Source organism: Mustela putorius, unplaced genomic scaffold, assembly GCF_011764305.1.
Source record: "Mustela putorius furo isolate JIRA1106 unplaced genomic scaffold, ASM1176430v1.1 tig00000868_pilon_pilon_pilon, whole genome shotgun sequence".
Lineage (NCBI taxonomy): Eukaryota > Metazoa > Chordata > Mammalia > Carnivora > Mustelidae > Mustela > Mustela putorius.
In genome coordinates, this window is record NW_025421502.1 from 4685779 (window position 1) to 4701344 (window position 15566).

At 37.0% G+C, this 15566-nt stretch overlaps 1 pseudogene; it reads left to right on the forward strand.

The window, feature by feature from the left end:
- Window positions 1–15566, forward strand: part of LOC101692026 — an 88808-nt pseudogene that overhangs the window by 34858 nt on the left and 38384 nt on the right.

Consider the following 15566-nt stretch of genomic DNA (forward strand, 5'->3'; position numbering starts at 1 on the left):
CCATGGTTACAGGTTGCCCAGCCCATCTAAGGCCCGGACACCACCAATTCAGGGTACTGAAGCCAGATAAAGGAGACTCATTTCTCACAAATGTGCTTGCCAAAGAGAGCACAATGAGAAATGGGCCGAGATTCAGCCGCTGCCACCCCACAAATATTTTCAGCTTCATGTCATTGCAAGCATTGAAAAGGACTTCTTCCTTATTGTTCTTTTCAGGCATAAAACTGCATGAGGCCAGCCTTAAAGTCTTGATAGCATACTTTTGAAATGTAGGGACTTATGAGCATGCTCCTAGTAAAATATGAGCAAAAATTTAAGTGTTCATGTGTTTTTATTTTTCTTCACTTCATTTGGATAGTTTGTGTATCAACCTGGCTTTCATTCCCTCTCCTTTGAAACTGTAATATTTATTTTTGTTGAAATTATTGTCTGCTTGGTATGAAAATATACTTTAGTAGGCATTAATACTAGTTAGGGGTTCAGTTTTAATGAAATTTTAAGGCAAAAAAGTCCTAAATCCAGTATGATTCACTTCAAAAGCATAGGTCAAATATCACACTCCTCACGGAAATCTTTTTCCTACCATTCCTTCCTTTACTCCTTAAACATTCTGACCTCCCATTAAAGTTGTAATATTAGGTGTCACTAAACAAATAGCTTCTTTTCTAGCCTCGATTTGGTCTTCTTTTCTTCTCTCCCTTCCTTCTTCACCTCCCATTTCCATCTCTGCCACCCTTTCTCCATCATTTCTGCCTTTCCAGCACTCTGGTGCCCATGTGCCTGGAGTCAAATCCAAAACCCACCATTTAGTGGATGTGTGACCTTGAGCAAGTTACTTAAACATGCTACAGCTCAGGTACTCCGTTGGTAAGTCAGTGATAATATTTAAGAACAGAACCAACCTCAAAAGTTTGTTACAAAGATTCGATGACTTAATGTATTTACATTTAAAATCATGCTCCAACCATCCCAAAGTCATGGTGGAAGTCTAACATTATTGCTGTCCGTTTTTCACAAATGTCTATTTGGCTCCTCTGGACACCTTGTTCTACTCAAGATACTGCACAGTCCCTATCTTAAATACTCATGGGTGTTCTTGGACTGCCTGTCACATCTCCTGCCCCAGGTCATATTCGTACATATATTTAAATGATCAAGAAACTGTGTAAGTGGAATCCACTTCTACCCACCCCCTCACCCATCCATACCGTGCCCTGCTTGATTGGCTTTTGCAGACAGAAGGCATTCTCTGCATCTGCCCTGAACAATAAACCTGCAAGGAAATAGCTATAACTCACAGCCATGTATCTATTTGTGGCTCTGAGTCTTTATATCACCTGTGTTAAAATATCACAATATTTCAGCTGTTAATTGAAGCACTCTGGCGTCTTGAGTTATTTTTATAGTCAACTTGAGATGACATGTGATAGTCCAGATTAATGGAAGCTGTGAGTCAGAAATTCTGTCTCTAGTTATGGTTATAACTTTTAACATGTGCTAACATGTGATATCTGTAGATCATGTGACCTGTACTTATTTCTAAAATGGGTATTTGAAACACTGAACTTTTGTCATGGTAACGCTTTATGCTAAATGAAAGCAACACTTTAGTCCCATAATTTTTTTTTTTCTGGTACCACATGTCTTAATAAAAAGCAGTCATTCTAATGTTTTTCAGATGTTTTCAGCAAACCCAAGGGTATTTAAAATAAGCAAATACCAGGTGAAATAGGTTTATCAACCTTTACGAGATTATTTATAAAATGCTGATTGTGAGTGAGGAAACAAAACTCATTTGCGGGAAAGAAAACCCATCTACTTTTAAAGTTGCTCTGATATGTAGAGAATAGATTCTTTCAAAGTCTGAGAGGCATTCAGGAAACCAACGCAAAGAAAGTGCAAAGTCTCTAAGAAGGCGGTCTGGAGATCCTTTTAAGTGATGTGAGCAGTGAAGCTCTTAAAATGGGGCTAATTAGCTGTTTGATGTACTTGACAGAGAAAGATGTATGCAAGCAGAGAGGAAAGACTGCAAACACAGATATCCCTGATTGCATTATTGTCCAAAACTTTAATTAATTTCTTGAGGACTATCTTTTCCATAATTTAAAATGGTTTAAAAGATGTACAACTAACAGGTTCAAAGTGTTTCTTTAGCTAATCACTTGCACTGCAGGAGGCTGAAAATTATAGAGCACATTTTATACACTTCTCAAAGCCATCCAAGAATTACTTTTACAGGCTCTGGCTTTCATTCTTCCTCTGTTTGCGTAATGGCATTGAGAAATGTGTGACATGACTTCAGTGATATGTTGTTCAAAGCCCAAACAGCCACCACTCTGCTCTTCACGGCGCAGAAGGTATAACTGTCTTTTGGCATGAAAATGTTCTGTTGGCACATTCATGCCATGAAAGATAAAAATCTAATACTGGTTATGGACTCAGTTAAGAAACACACTTTTCTGGAGTTTAAAATAAAAATGATTCCTTCAGCTAGGATGACATGTTTCTGTAAAACATAGATTATAAAGAAAAAACAACTTGAAGACCAACTGGAGACCACTTTCTGAATAAAAATTATAATGGAAGTTTATAGCTAGAGTAACAAATGAAACATAAACATGCAAAGAGATATGAAGTTGTCTCCATTGATTTTAGTTATCCAAACATAAATTACGAACTTCATTAACTTTGCTTACTTTCTGCTCATGAATAATTTTTTTTCTTTTTTTTGGTGAAGTTGTATAAGAATATTCAGAAAGAGATATGTGAGGATAAGAACCTCAATGTCTTATTCTCTTACAAGATGTAGGGTCCTTATGGAGCACTTCAAATGTACTAGGTTCAGCTAGTAGTCAAGCAATTGTATTGAAAAGGACTTTTGTTAGGAGTAGCCAAGATTTTTGCCAAAATCATGCAGGACACAATTCTATGAGTTTTTTAACTTCTACCCAAATGTCCTATTTTTATGTATGGCTATCCATGGGAAAATCTGCTCACTCATTCAATACAATACTTACTGAAGATTTACTAGGTGTCCCTGTTATTGGTGATAGAGCAGAAAAGTAAACAGAAACTTTCTTTATGGAGCTCACACAAATAAACTACAAAAATAAGTAATGCGAACATAGTATGAGGCGGCCATATGCTCATTAAAGGAAAAGGAACAGCAGTGCATCATGTGGCGACCTGTGGCCCACTGGCGTCTACATGGAATAGGTTGGAGAGATTTTCAGCAGTGTAGCCTGATCTGACTGTATTATAAGTTTTCATTGGCCGCTGTGCCAAGCTTACTCTAGAGTGGACCAGAGTACAAATAAGGAGGCCACTTCGGGAGTTATTACAGTGATCTGAAAAAGAGAAGATGGTGGCTTAGGGCACCACCCCATTGGAGCAGGAGAGCTGTGAGCAAACAAATGGTTACAACTCATGGGGATGTGTACGAACAGGCACACAATGTTTTCCTTCTGCGCTTTTGATCTTACCTTTATCATGTCCTTCTGGACTGGACTCCATCAATTACCCCAGCAGAGATCAATCTCTCCCACTCTTCTGCTTTCTTTCCCAAGCCTCTCTCATTAATATATATATTATATATATATATATATATATATTAATATATATATATATATATGGGCGCCTGGGTGGCTCAGTGGGTTAAAGCCTCTGCCTTTGGCCCAGGTTATGATCCCAGGGTCCTGGGATCGAGTCCCGCATCGGGCTCTCTGCTCGGCAGGGAGCCTGCTTCCCCCTTTCTCTGCCTGCCTCTCTGCCTACTTGTAATCTCTGTCTGTCAAATAAATAAATAAAATTTTAAAACATATATATATTTTTTATATATAAATTATAAATAGATTTTATATATATATTATATAAATATATATATATTTTTTTTCCTTTAGCCTTTGTAAATGTCAGAGACAAGGTGATTTTGAGTTGAGACTTCAGGGGTGAGTAAGATTTCAGCAGGTGGATGAAGAAAAAGAATCCAGGCAAAGGCAACCACAGCGTGTAGTAGGCAAAGTCACCAGCTTGAAGAGGTGGGCACTTGGGGAACTAGGAATAGCTCGCTATTTCCAGGGTGTCCTCACGCACATCGATAGTGCTCTAAAATTTAGTGCCCTGCTCTTACATTGTAGTTTAGGATGGTGAATAATGGCTCCTATTGGCAGAGAAGGAGGAAGGTGCTTCCCTGAGAAATGGAGAACCCAAGAACATCAGAGCAGAGGAGGATGAGAATTGACCCCAGCCAAGACCAGGATATGCAGAAACAGCGGTCTCTTCTTCCAGGGCACTGTGTGTAATGGAAATCTTCAAGAAGAGGAGGCCCGGCTCTCAGAGGGAGAGCGGTTTATTCGCTGAGAGGGACAATTTGTGTTTAGGAGTTGATCTGTCCAGAGCACATCAGGGATGGCCAGAGATGGGGCTCCCCCTCACAAAAATAACCCACTAATCCTTTTAAAAGCAGTACCATAAGCCAATAACACAGGTTTTTCAAACACAGCTTTGGGGCCTAAATTCAAACTATAATTTTACCAAGGAGGGGCGCTGGACTACTTTCAGGGGACAGTCTGGTATCCCCAGAAAGCAATTCTGCCTAATAACATGCTATTTTTATAGGGTCTCTTAGGCTCTGACACAAGGGGATCTTCCAGAGATTGTGGAGAGCCGATGGGAAATTCTCAAAAGACGAGAAATGTGACTAGATTTAAGGAAGATGCCTCTGGAAGCAAGGAATGAGCGGATTAGGCAGGCAAGGCACTGGTTATGTTGAAACCAATCAGGGGGCATTTGCAGTACTTCAGGCAAAAATAATGGAGACTTAAAAACGTAGTGGGCCAACCGCTGAACATACATCAGTATCATATAAATGCTAGCCCTAGGTAAGGAGACATTTGGAGACATTTGGAAATAAATTCTGGAGGAAGAAAACATAACAGTGGGAAATCCTGCTGGCATCGAACCTCCTTTTAATAGTGAGAGGCTGAGTACATTAAAGCAGCAATTTATTTGATGGGCAATTGATATCTGGCAGGCTTGTGACAGCCTTGTTGCCAGGAGAGCACGGTTACAGTCTCAGCCTATGACTTTAAAAACTTCACTGGGGGAAAAATTACAGTCGGGCAAGCAGCAGCAGGGCACGGCCTAGGGCACAATATGCCGATAACGAAGTCCCAGGGAAAACTGATTTGTGGCTTCTGAGAACATGTGCTGAGAGCCTCTGCTATTGACTAGTTGTGGTTCATCGGGATGTAGATCTATCTTGGCTAACAAGAAAGCACTAGAGGTCTTCATTTAGCCACTGAGCCCATGTCTCCGGAGACTGAGAGCGGGGGTCTCTACCTTCCCACCAATCAACACATCAAAAGCTGCAGAATATATTTTCACTTTCAAAAAATGCAAACTGCAAGGGAGATAAAGTTGCCAAACTCTACTTGAAAAAAGGTGAATGATTACAGCGCAGTTCCAGATATAAAGAATAAATCATGGGTGGCCAGCCAGAATTTTCTTACGCGTGTCAACCAGGAAGATAACTGAGTGTCTGTATCCACAGGATCCACACCACATTCATTGGACTAGAGAGGATTAAAACCATTTACGCTGACTTTCTTATTTGAATAATTGGAAGTGGCACACTTTGACAGGATTTCTTACCAAAAATAACTGGTTGGAAAGAAATTATTAAAATATTCATCTTTGTAACCCTCACATAATTACTTTACATGGGTTTTTCACTCCAGCCATAGAGCTCAAGGCAAGAATACATTTCCTTTTTCATTTAATTTCAAGCAAGTTCTACCTTTCCCAGGAGTTTGAGATTCCATTTGAAAATAAATTCTGAATTTTTAAACGTTTTCTCAAATTATCAGCTCTTTTGACATTGATTCTAATATTATCAAGACCTTTCCTCCCAGATGTTTTCCAGGAAGACTTACTCACAAAAGGTCATCACTGTTTCCAAGCTTTGAAGGATCATTTAGTTTCGGCAGTCTCAATTTGGGATGTGTGCAGGTGCATGAAAAAGAGAGAAGGTTACCCTTTGGTAAGCTCTATTTAATTCTCTAAAATGAGCAAAAGGTCACGCCGGGGAGGTAGGCTCCTTATGCATTTGAAGTAAAAGCCAGCATTTTCACTTTAAATTCCAGGTGGCCCAGTAAGGAATGGAATGCATGCTTTGGACAGCTTCCCTTCCAGTTACCTCTTAAGGGAGATGCCACTTTGATTTACTGGGCTCACCGAAACAGGTTCCTTCGGGGCTGTTAGAAAGACTGGAGTGGCACGTCAGTGTACGTATTTCTGGGTGCTGTCAGTTCCCTTATTGGGGATCCAGCTGGGAGGGGCTCTCCCTTGGCTCCAACACTCTCCGTCTCAGAGGTTATCTCCTCACAGCCTTTCTTCCCAATTCCATGGAAAGATTAATATTAATCCCATTATTTTATATATCCAGTACATCGATGAACTGATGGCAGGTGGTGATCGTTGATATCACGTTGTGCACCAGATGCCCTGTTATCGTCTCCCTCACTTCAAAACAAAAAAATTAAACATTGCAATTAATTTTAAACTGACAACCATGATTGTGGGATGTAAAAGCAAACAAAACTTGATGGTAGATTAAGAGTCAGGCACAGATTCAACATCCAAATTTCAAACCCGCACTCTAATTCTAAAAGTTTGTCTGTTGTCTTGTACGTATTTTCATATTTCAACGAAAATGCCTGATCTCATTTCAAAGCTTTTATTAAGAAAATCAACGTTAGGAAAGCTTTTCCAGCCTGTTCATTCCACAGAGGTTCCAAAAAAGCTTAAAGGAATGTCTCTGTCCACGGGAAGGACTAGACAACACATAAACTAAACTCGTAAGACATGCCATTTTACATACCTCTGTAACATCCGGATTAGACTAGGACAGTGCCTACCCCCTGGGGTAATTTTTAAAGACCACCCAGGAAACTCAGCCACTGCAGAATGTTGCAGCAAAGTCTGTTGATTTAGGACTTGAGAACCTTTCAATTGTGTCTACACTACAGCAGCGACCTGTTTATTTAGGGCACAATTAAAAAGCTAACCAGAGGAAATTTGAATATTTGCTTCTCTAGAATGGAGCTTTTTTGGAGGGACACTTCCTTCTCTTTTGATCACTGTGTTCCTTGTAAAGCAGGTCTTCATCTGGTTTTGTGGACATCTACAAAAGCAGTTCAAGGGCTTTAACAAGGATCATGCTTAATTTGATGCTATACATAAATCAAAATAAAATCCCAGAGTTATAGAGAAGCCCCCTTGCCTAAGTGAGCACATTTGATTCATTTACAAAATTAATTAAATAAAATACTTAAAGCTTATTAAAAGGAATGATAGAGGTATGATAGGTAGCTGTTTTATGTGTAGTTTAGCAAGGGTCAAAGGTCAAAGGGTTTGCATAGAAAGTAAACTTTTTCTTGCATTTCTCTAATAGATGGATCCTCTGGTCTGTAAGCTTTTGGCACACTAATATTTGCTCTCTGTTCTAACAACCGCATAACCTCCTGTACCCAGGAATAGCAGGGTTTAGGCTCTGTACTAGGAAGCAGGGAGCTGGTCTCTTTTAATTTGTTATCATATCAATCCAAGATTTACTTACTAACCACCACCACAGTCTTAGTAAAAATAAATAAATAAATAAAAAATCTCAGGGTTGCAGCTACAAGGAATGGATCCTCAGAAACTGTCCTTAGATGTTGGATATCAAAATAGGCATGAAACTGTAGCGTCACCCCCAACAACAATGTCATTTGTGATCAGCATTTCTCATTTATATCGGGAGAAGTTTAGATGACGATGAATCAGAAAGTTGAGGCTTCCTCTTAACCACACGGTAAAAAAACATATATATTTTCTAAAATGAATCAACTTCATTTTTAAAATACAGCACAGTCCAAGATATTTTTGCTATAAAATGTGAATAATGATTTAGAGGCAGTTTTGTTTGGGGAGGTGTTGGTTTTTGCTGGAAACAGTCAGGAGAAGGATTTGTCCTATGCTATGTAAGAATTTGGGGAGAAACTAAGCCTCTGATACATGGCCAATGAGTTAGAGCCTTTCTGTTCTCTGGAATTAGAGTTGAAAACAAGACCACATTTAGTTGCATTGATGGCAATGTTCCCATTATTGCTGTTTTCATCAGGCGTCTTATAAACAAGAGTAAAGTCATTTGAATGAACAGCAGGGTTCTTTGGAATATAAGGAGATTATTATATGAAGGACTTTATATTAATAATTGCAAATATTAATATATGTGGGAAACAAAATGTGCTTTTCAACATTTCCTCGGAAAGATGTGACAACATCTTATAACTTACTCTGTTCACCTTTCCTCAAGCGTGCAAAGCCATGGGACTTTCTTCCCAGGTGACCACAAGACAGCAGCCAGACCAGGACCACTGAGAGTGAGAAGAGAACTGTGAGTTCCTGAACAAGTTTAGCTAACACTGCCATAGGCAAACACACCATCAGCCTATTACAAATAACTTCTAGACTCCCCCATATAAACCTCCCTCCTACTGTAAATAGTTTATTTCATTTTCATGTTAAACTTAGAAACAATGGGGTGTCTGGGTGGCTCAGTAGGTTAAAGCCTCTGCTTTCGGCTCAGGTCATGATCCCAGGGTCCTGGGATTGAGCCCTGCAACGGGCTTTCTGCTAAGTGGGGAGCCTGCTTCCCTTCCTCTCTCTCTGCCTGCCTCTCTGCCTACTTGTGATCTCTGTCTGTCAAATAAATTAAAAAAAAAAAATCTTTAAACTTAAAAACAATGATCCAAAATGCCATTCTTCATATTAACAGAACAAATTTCCAAATCTGTGTTTTCTCATATTTTGTATGGGTAATTACCAATAAATATTTTGATTCTGGAAGCCAGGAATTCTGGTGAAGTGAAATCTACTTTTTGTAATTTATCATATACATAAGTAGATTTAAAAATCTCTTTCAGCAATATTTTCATCTGCTTAAGTAGCCCCAGAAATTACGATAAAATTATGAAGAAAAAGCACTACCCATTCCTGAATTTTAACCAATAATACAGACAATTTTCAGTCCCTTAGCAGTTGATTTTACAGAGTAACTTGAGTGACTGAGTGACTCTGTGTATCTGAATGTCTATGAGTTTGTGTTTGGTGGAAGGTGGGTCCCAGAAAAGGAGATTTCGTTTTTCTATGAATAATATTTTAAAGGCAAATGCAACAGATTCACTGTTTTATTGTTCATTCTGAATATGAGTACTAATTTATTTAATACATGTTTTACATAAAAGGCGGTAAGCCGATATAATGGAAACAGCTTGAACTTCAATCACTATAGAACAGAATACGAATCCCAGGGCAATCACTGACTTTTAGGACTTGGAATTGCTAAAATATAATTCTCATTTTTCTAGTTTGTAAAATGGATACCATAGTACCTGTTACTGAGAGTTGTTCAGAAGGCTGGCAGCACTCAGCACAGTGCCTGCTCACAGTAGGCATAGGAAATTATTTCACATTACCCAGGTTACAAAGATAATAGAGTAAAATATAGTATGGTGAACAAAAATTTAACTTTACTCCACTGATTCAGAAGGCATTTCAGAGTCATCGTTTTTTGCAAAGCATTGCTATAACCACTTTAATACACCAGAGTTTTGTGTCCCAGCTTTAAATATATATATATATATATATATATATATATATATATATAATTTTAAGAGTATATAAGAGAAATCTGACTTTATTGTTTAGTAGTTTGAGATAATTGTATTATAAACAAATAAAAAGAAGATTCAATTTCTTAAGAAGATCACTGGCCCTTCTCCTTAGTCTTGCAGTAGATAAAACACTGATTGGGAATCAGTGCAAAGGTGTTATAATCATTTATATAGTTTTAAGCAAATTAAAAATTCTTTTCTGAGCCTCAGTTTCCCCATATTCAAATGAAGTGCTTCAAATAAGTCATCTTTTAGGCTGTCTTTCACAATAAACTTGACTACCTTTATTACTTTTCCCTTTAAGAAAAAAAAAATTCCAAAGCTATTATTCTGTAGGCCTTCAAAAGGCTACTATTTCTGACACTTGCTAGTGAGAACACGGAAGTAACCAGCTGAAACACAGCTGATAAAAAGAATGTCCATTTACATTCTGTATTTTTTTATAAAATTGTGGTGGAAGAGAGAGAACATGAACAATAGTGGGTTGGCTTGATCTTAAAAAACAAACAACAACAAAAAAAAACACCCACACACGCAAAAAGAAAAAGAAGAAGAAAGGAGGAAAGAAAAAAAAATGCCATTAATCAAAATGGCCCGGACTGAAACTTCTTGATAGAAGACTTATCTCGCACCTTCTTGGTCAAAAGAATCAAAGGTCGCCAGGACAACCTTTTCCACATGTGCTGCATTCCTCCCCTGCTAAAATCCTGCCCTTCGTGCTGAATTCAAAACTCCTCAGGAAATGACCTAGGTTGTAAAAGGAAGATAGTGTTCTATTTTGCCCTCATTTCCTGCAGAAACTATTCAGATGTTCATCTAGGAAAAAAGTATATATGTAATATTCTGTCTTGAAAGAAAGAAAGAAAGAAAGAAAGAAAGAAAGAAAGAAAATACAGGTTAAAAAAAGAAAAAAACCCTACTCAATCACAAACACATTGCAGTCAGTAGCTATGCTCCAGACTACAAATCATAGTGAAAGCCAGTTTCTATCTATCTGTGTAACCCATAAAATGCCTTTTTAACTCAATATTGCTAGGAACATTCTATTCCAGATTTGAAAGGATTTCCCTATTATTTTCTACCGAAAAGATTAAGTATTAAATAATGACCAAAAAAAAGATACCGCCTTGTTTGTTAAGGAGACCTGTCTTACACTTTCCTAACATTATAGCCAGATTTCATGGTCACAGGAAAACAAAACACACATAATGGAGTGGTTATTAATTCAATAAATCCAGCAGCTCTCATGCTCTGGGCAAAAGGCAAAGTTAAAAGCAGCTGTTCATTGACGACATATGGGACATGGCCAGGGTGAGGTAGCTGCTTTCGCACATCATCCACCACTTTTAAGGCTGACTGCACTCAATTTCTTAGACAATCTACACACCATTTTCAGTTCTGTACCTCCATAATTTATCACAACAATACCTCAAGCACACAGATCGGAGGGGGAAAATGAAAGCAATTTACAGTATCAAGATGAAAGTAGCTGGGTGGATGGAGAAGACCTACTATGTAAATCATATCCACAACTTCAAGGAATGTTGACATAATATTCTGGAATTAATTTTTTCCAGCATTCCTATGTAGGTCACACAGAGGTAAATCTAGTTTCTCCTCCCTACCTCTTATATCTGGAGTTGTTTATCAATATGTTGAAGAGGAAATTGATTTTACCTCTCCCTTCTACAAGGACAATAAGAACCGTATGTATAAAACTTACCAACAACAATGAAAGGGATCAGTTGAAACATTAGCATGCAATCTTTATATATGTCTCCCAGCTAAAGGTCATGGGATGACAGCAATAAAAAAAAAAAAAAAGCAGAAGAAGAAGAAGAAGAAAAGGCAGAGCACGGACAAATAAGAGATAGTAATCTATTTGAAATAGTAGTCTGGATAACTGCAGACTAATATCATCATGTTTTCCTTTAAAGTATGTCCCTAAACTCCACCTCAGATTTAGAAAGGTAAACTGCATAGATGACAAACACCTTAATATGGAATTTAAGAATGACATTTTTCAATCATTACATATATGTGTACTTCACATGAGGGACTGTTTTTAGTAAGCTAATGAGAATAGAATGCTGATATCGTCGTCAAAGACTCAGCAATTAGTTATTTCAATCTTCTTCCCCTCTCCCCTCTGTATCTCTTAGTCTTCTAGGATTGATTGAAGCAGGACAAGGACAAGCACTTACAAGGTGGAGAGAGATATTTCAGAAAAGTGTCTCAGGATGAAAGACAATAAACAAAAACCAAGACATGTAGGAACGAACATTCTAGGAATCTTCAGAAATACTGTGAAGTATTTGATTTCCTGAAGGCATGCGAGACAGGGGATCAACCTTTTAATTTAGATAGTAAAGGAAGAGTAGACCCTGGAAAACTTGTCAACATACTCATTTGAGACATTTATCTTTCTGTAAATTAAATAAATAAAATAACTTCCTAGTTCTTTTTTTTTTTTTTTTTTTTTTTTTTTTACCTGAAACACAAAAAAGTACTTTTTAAAATTGTGGATGATTTGGAAAATGAAAAATAAACAGACTAAAAAGAATCACTCCTATTCCTAACAATCAGAGGTAAAATCCATCTCTAGCTCTGATACTGTTATCTATTGTATATTGTGTGAATTACATGTTTGTGGTCTTTTCTTGATTCATCTTTTTCACGTAAATGTATAAGAAATCTTTTTAAATTAATGATGTTAAATCTTCATTTGCCATATATATTCTAAATATCTCCCCTTTTTTGCTTTCATTGCTTAGGCTAAGTACTTCATGGATATTATTTTATTTATTGCTTATAAAAACCATTATATGTGGTAGTTACTGTGTAAGTAAATGTTGTTGTTCTTATTAATATTATTACTATTGTGACTATTTTACTGATCAGAAAATTGAGGCCTATAGAAGTTAAATATCTTGCCCAAGGTCATAGCTAATAAGTGGCGAAGCTGTTTCTTAAATCTGGTTGTGGCTATCTCAAAGTCAGTGGCCTTGACCACTGGGCACATTATCATGAAAGGTGTTTTTAATTTTCATGTTTCAAACCATTAATTTTAAGAATTGGGGTTTCTTTTTTCACATTTATGCTGAGAAAGTCCTTCTAACACCATGATCAGATAAAAGTCATCTCAATCTGAAAAACAATCTGAGGGGTTTGAAGTGGGGGGGGTGGGAGGTTGGGGTACCAGGTGGTGGGTATTATAGCGGGCACGGATTGCATGGAGCACTGGGTGTGGTGAAAAAATAATTAATACTGTTTTTCTGAAAATAAATAAATTAATTTAAAAAAAGTCATCTCGATTTTTCTTCTAGTTCTCTTATTTATTCCTTTATATTTTAGTCCTTTATCTACCTGCAATTTATTTTAAGATATGGTATGAGGCACCATTAGTTTTCTAACTATGTAGTTAGCTAAGGAATCTAAAATCATTTATTCAATAATCCATGTTACCTTAGTGCTTAGAAATACCAATTTATCCAAATTAGTGATTCTGTATGTTTTGGTTATATTCTATAGTTGTCAAGACAGTTGAAATAACAGCACCGCTTACCAAGTACATTCACACATATCACATAATTTCGTTCGTACCACAATCCTGAGAGTGATGAGTCATTTATCCCTGTTTCACCAATAAAAAAATTGTGATTGGAAAATGATGACAGGCTTAGTGAAACTAGAAAGTTACCTGAATTAGACTAGAACTTATGTCATCCTGTAAATTAGGTTAACCTGTATGTAAAATAACACTTAGTCTTAGGGTGATGTGGAAAACAAGGAGCAAAGAAAATATAGCTTAGGGAAGCTGGCCCTCATATATCTCAGGATTCAACACCACAGTGAACACAGGTGCTATAACCACACTATGGAAAACAAATACTGTCTGAAAGGTCCTAAAAGAGTTTGTTGAATTAAAGTGTCAAGTCAAGAAGACGTGAAGACATTTCTCCAAAGAAGACATACAAATGGCCAACAGATGCATGAAAAAATTCTCAACATCATTCAGCATCAGGGAAATACAAATCAAAACAATGATGAGATACCACCTCACACCAGTCAGAATGGCCAAAATCAACAAGTCAGGAAATGACAGGTGTTGGTGAGGATGTGGAGGAAGGGGGACCCTCTTATACTGTTGGTGGGAATGCAAGCTGGTGCAGCCACTCTGGAAAACAGCATGGAGGTTCCTCAAAAACTTTCAAATAGCTACCCTATGACCCAGCTATTGCATGGGGTATTTACCCCAAAGATACAAATAGTGATTCAAAGGGACCTCTGCTGTCCAGTGTTTATAGCAGCAATGTTCACAATAGCCAAACTGTGGAAAAAGCTCAGATGTCCATTGACAGAAGAATGGATAAAAAAGATGTCATATATATACACATTGGAATATTATGCAGCCATCACCAAAAAAAAAGAAATCTTGCCATTTGCAACACTGTGCATAGAACTACAGGGTATTATGCTAAATGAAATAAGGCAATCAGAGAAAGACAATTATTATATGATCTCATTTGTATGTGGAATTTAAGAAATATAACAGAGAATCATAGGGGAAGAAAGGGAAAAAATAAAACAAGATGAATTCAGAGGATACAAACCATAAGAGACTCATAGGAAACAAACAGGGTTGCTGGAGGGCAGGGGGTTTGGGGGATTGGGCAACTGGGTAATGGACATTAAGGAGGGCATGTGATGTAAAGAGCAATGGGTATTATATAAGATTGATAAATCACTGACCTCTACCTCCGAAACTAATAATACATTATATATTAATTAATTAAATTTAAATAAAAAATTAAAAAAAATAAGTATCTAGTCTTTCAACTAATACGTTTTTCATTTCCAAAAACATTGGTATTCTACATTTCATTCTGTATAGAAATTGCAGATATCATCTAAGAAAACAACACTGAACCTCCCGCTAGGTTTATTCTGTCCTTTAGGAGATACAGAAACTTGCATGTATAGTTTTAGCAATTCTTCTCTGAAAATGACCATTCAAACCCTTTCCTATTTTCCACTGCTTTTCAGAAATATTTCTCTATCTTATATCTCTCATTTTATATGTTAATTAGGATAAATATTTGAAATATTTTTAAAATACTTATAAATAAATTACTTTATACAAACATGAAGGGTTGGGGGGAAAAGTTAACCTAGAAAAATTTGCTGGATACCTCCTAAGTTATTTTTAGGTGTTTAAGTCTTTATAGAAAAGGCTACATTCCACTATAATTGCAATGGAGAAGAAAAAGAAGTTCATGCATTATTTACTGAAAGTTTTAGTTTATTTGTATGGGCCTTTACTACTCTGTAAGTTAACTAAGGTGTTGCTGTTTTGCAGGTAGTGGGTCAACAGAAGAGGCAGAAGAGGCAGAAGCTAAATTCCAGGCTATGAATGTATCAACAACAACAACATACAGTAATACTTACTTAGCATGGACTGTGAGCAGGTTTTGGTCTAAGTGTTTTCCTTAGAAGAGAACAATTTAATCCTTATGATAAGCTAATGGGGTAGTTATTGTCATTTTACAAAAAAGATAAAGGCAGAGAGGTTAAGTGATTCCCCGAAGGTCTATGTCAGCTATAGTTCTGATGGAACTATGGTACAAACTCTCAAATAACATTCTATCTTGTCCTTCAGATCAGTGATCTGAATAACATGAATATTAAAGTGAAACTTAAATATGATTCTGTAAAATTTAAGGACATCTTTTCTGGGTAGATCATTGACTAACGTGTTCTCTAAATGGAGGCTGCAAAGACTAATTCATAAACTATACCCAAACAATATTTGGGACACATAACAACAAATCTCCTATTGGATGGAAATGG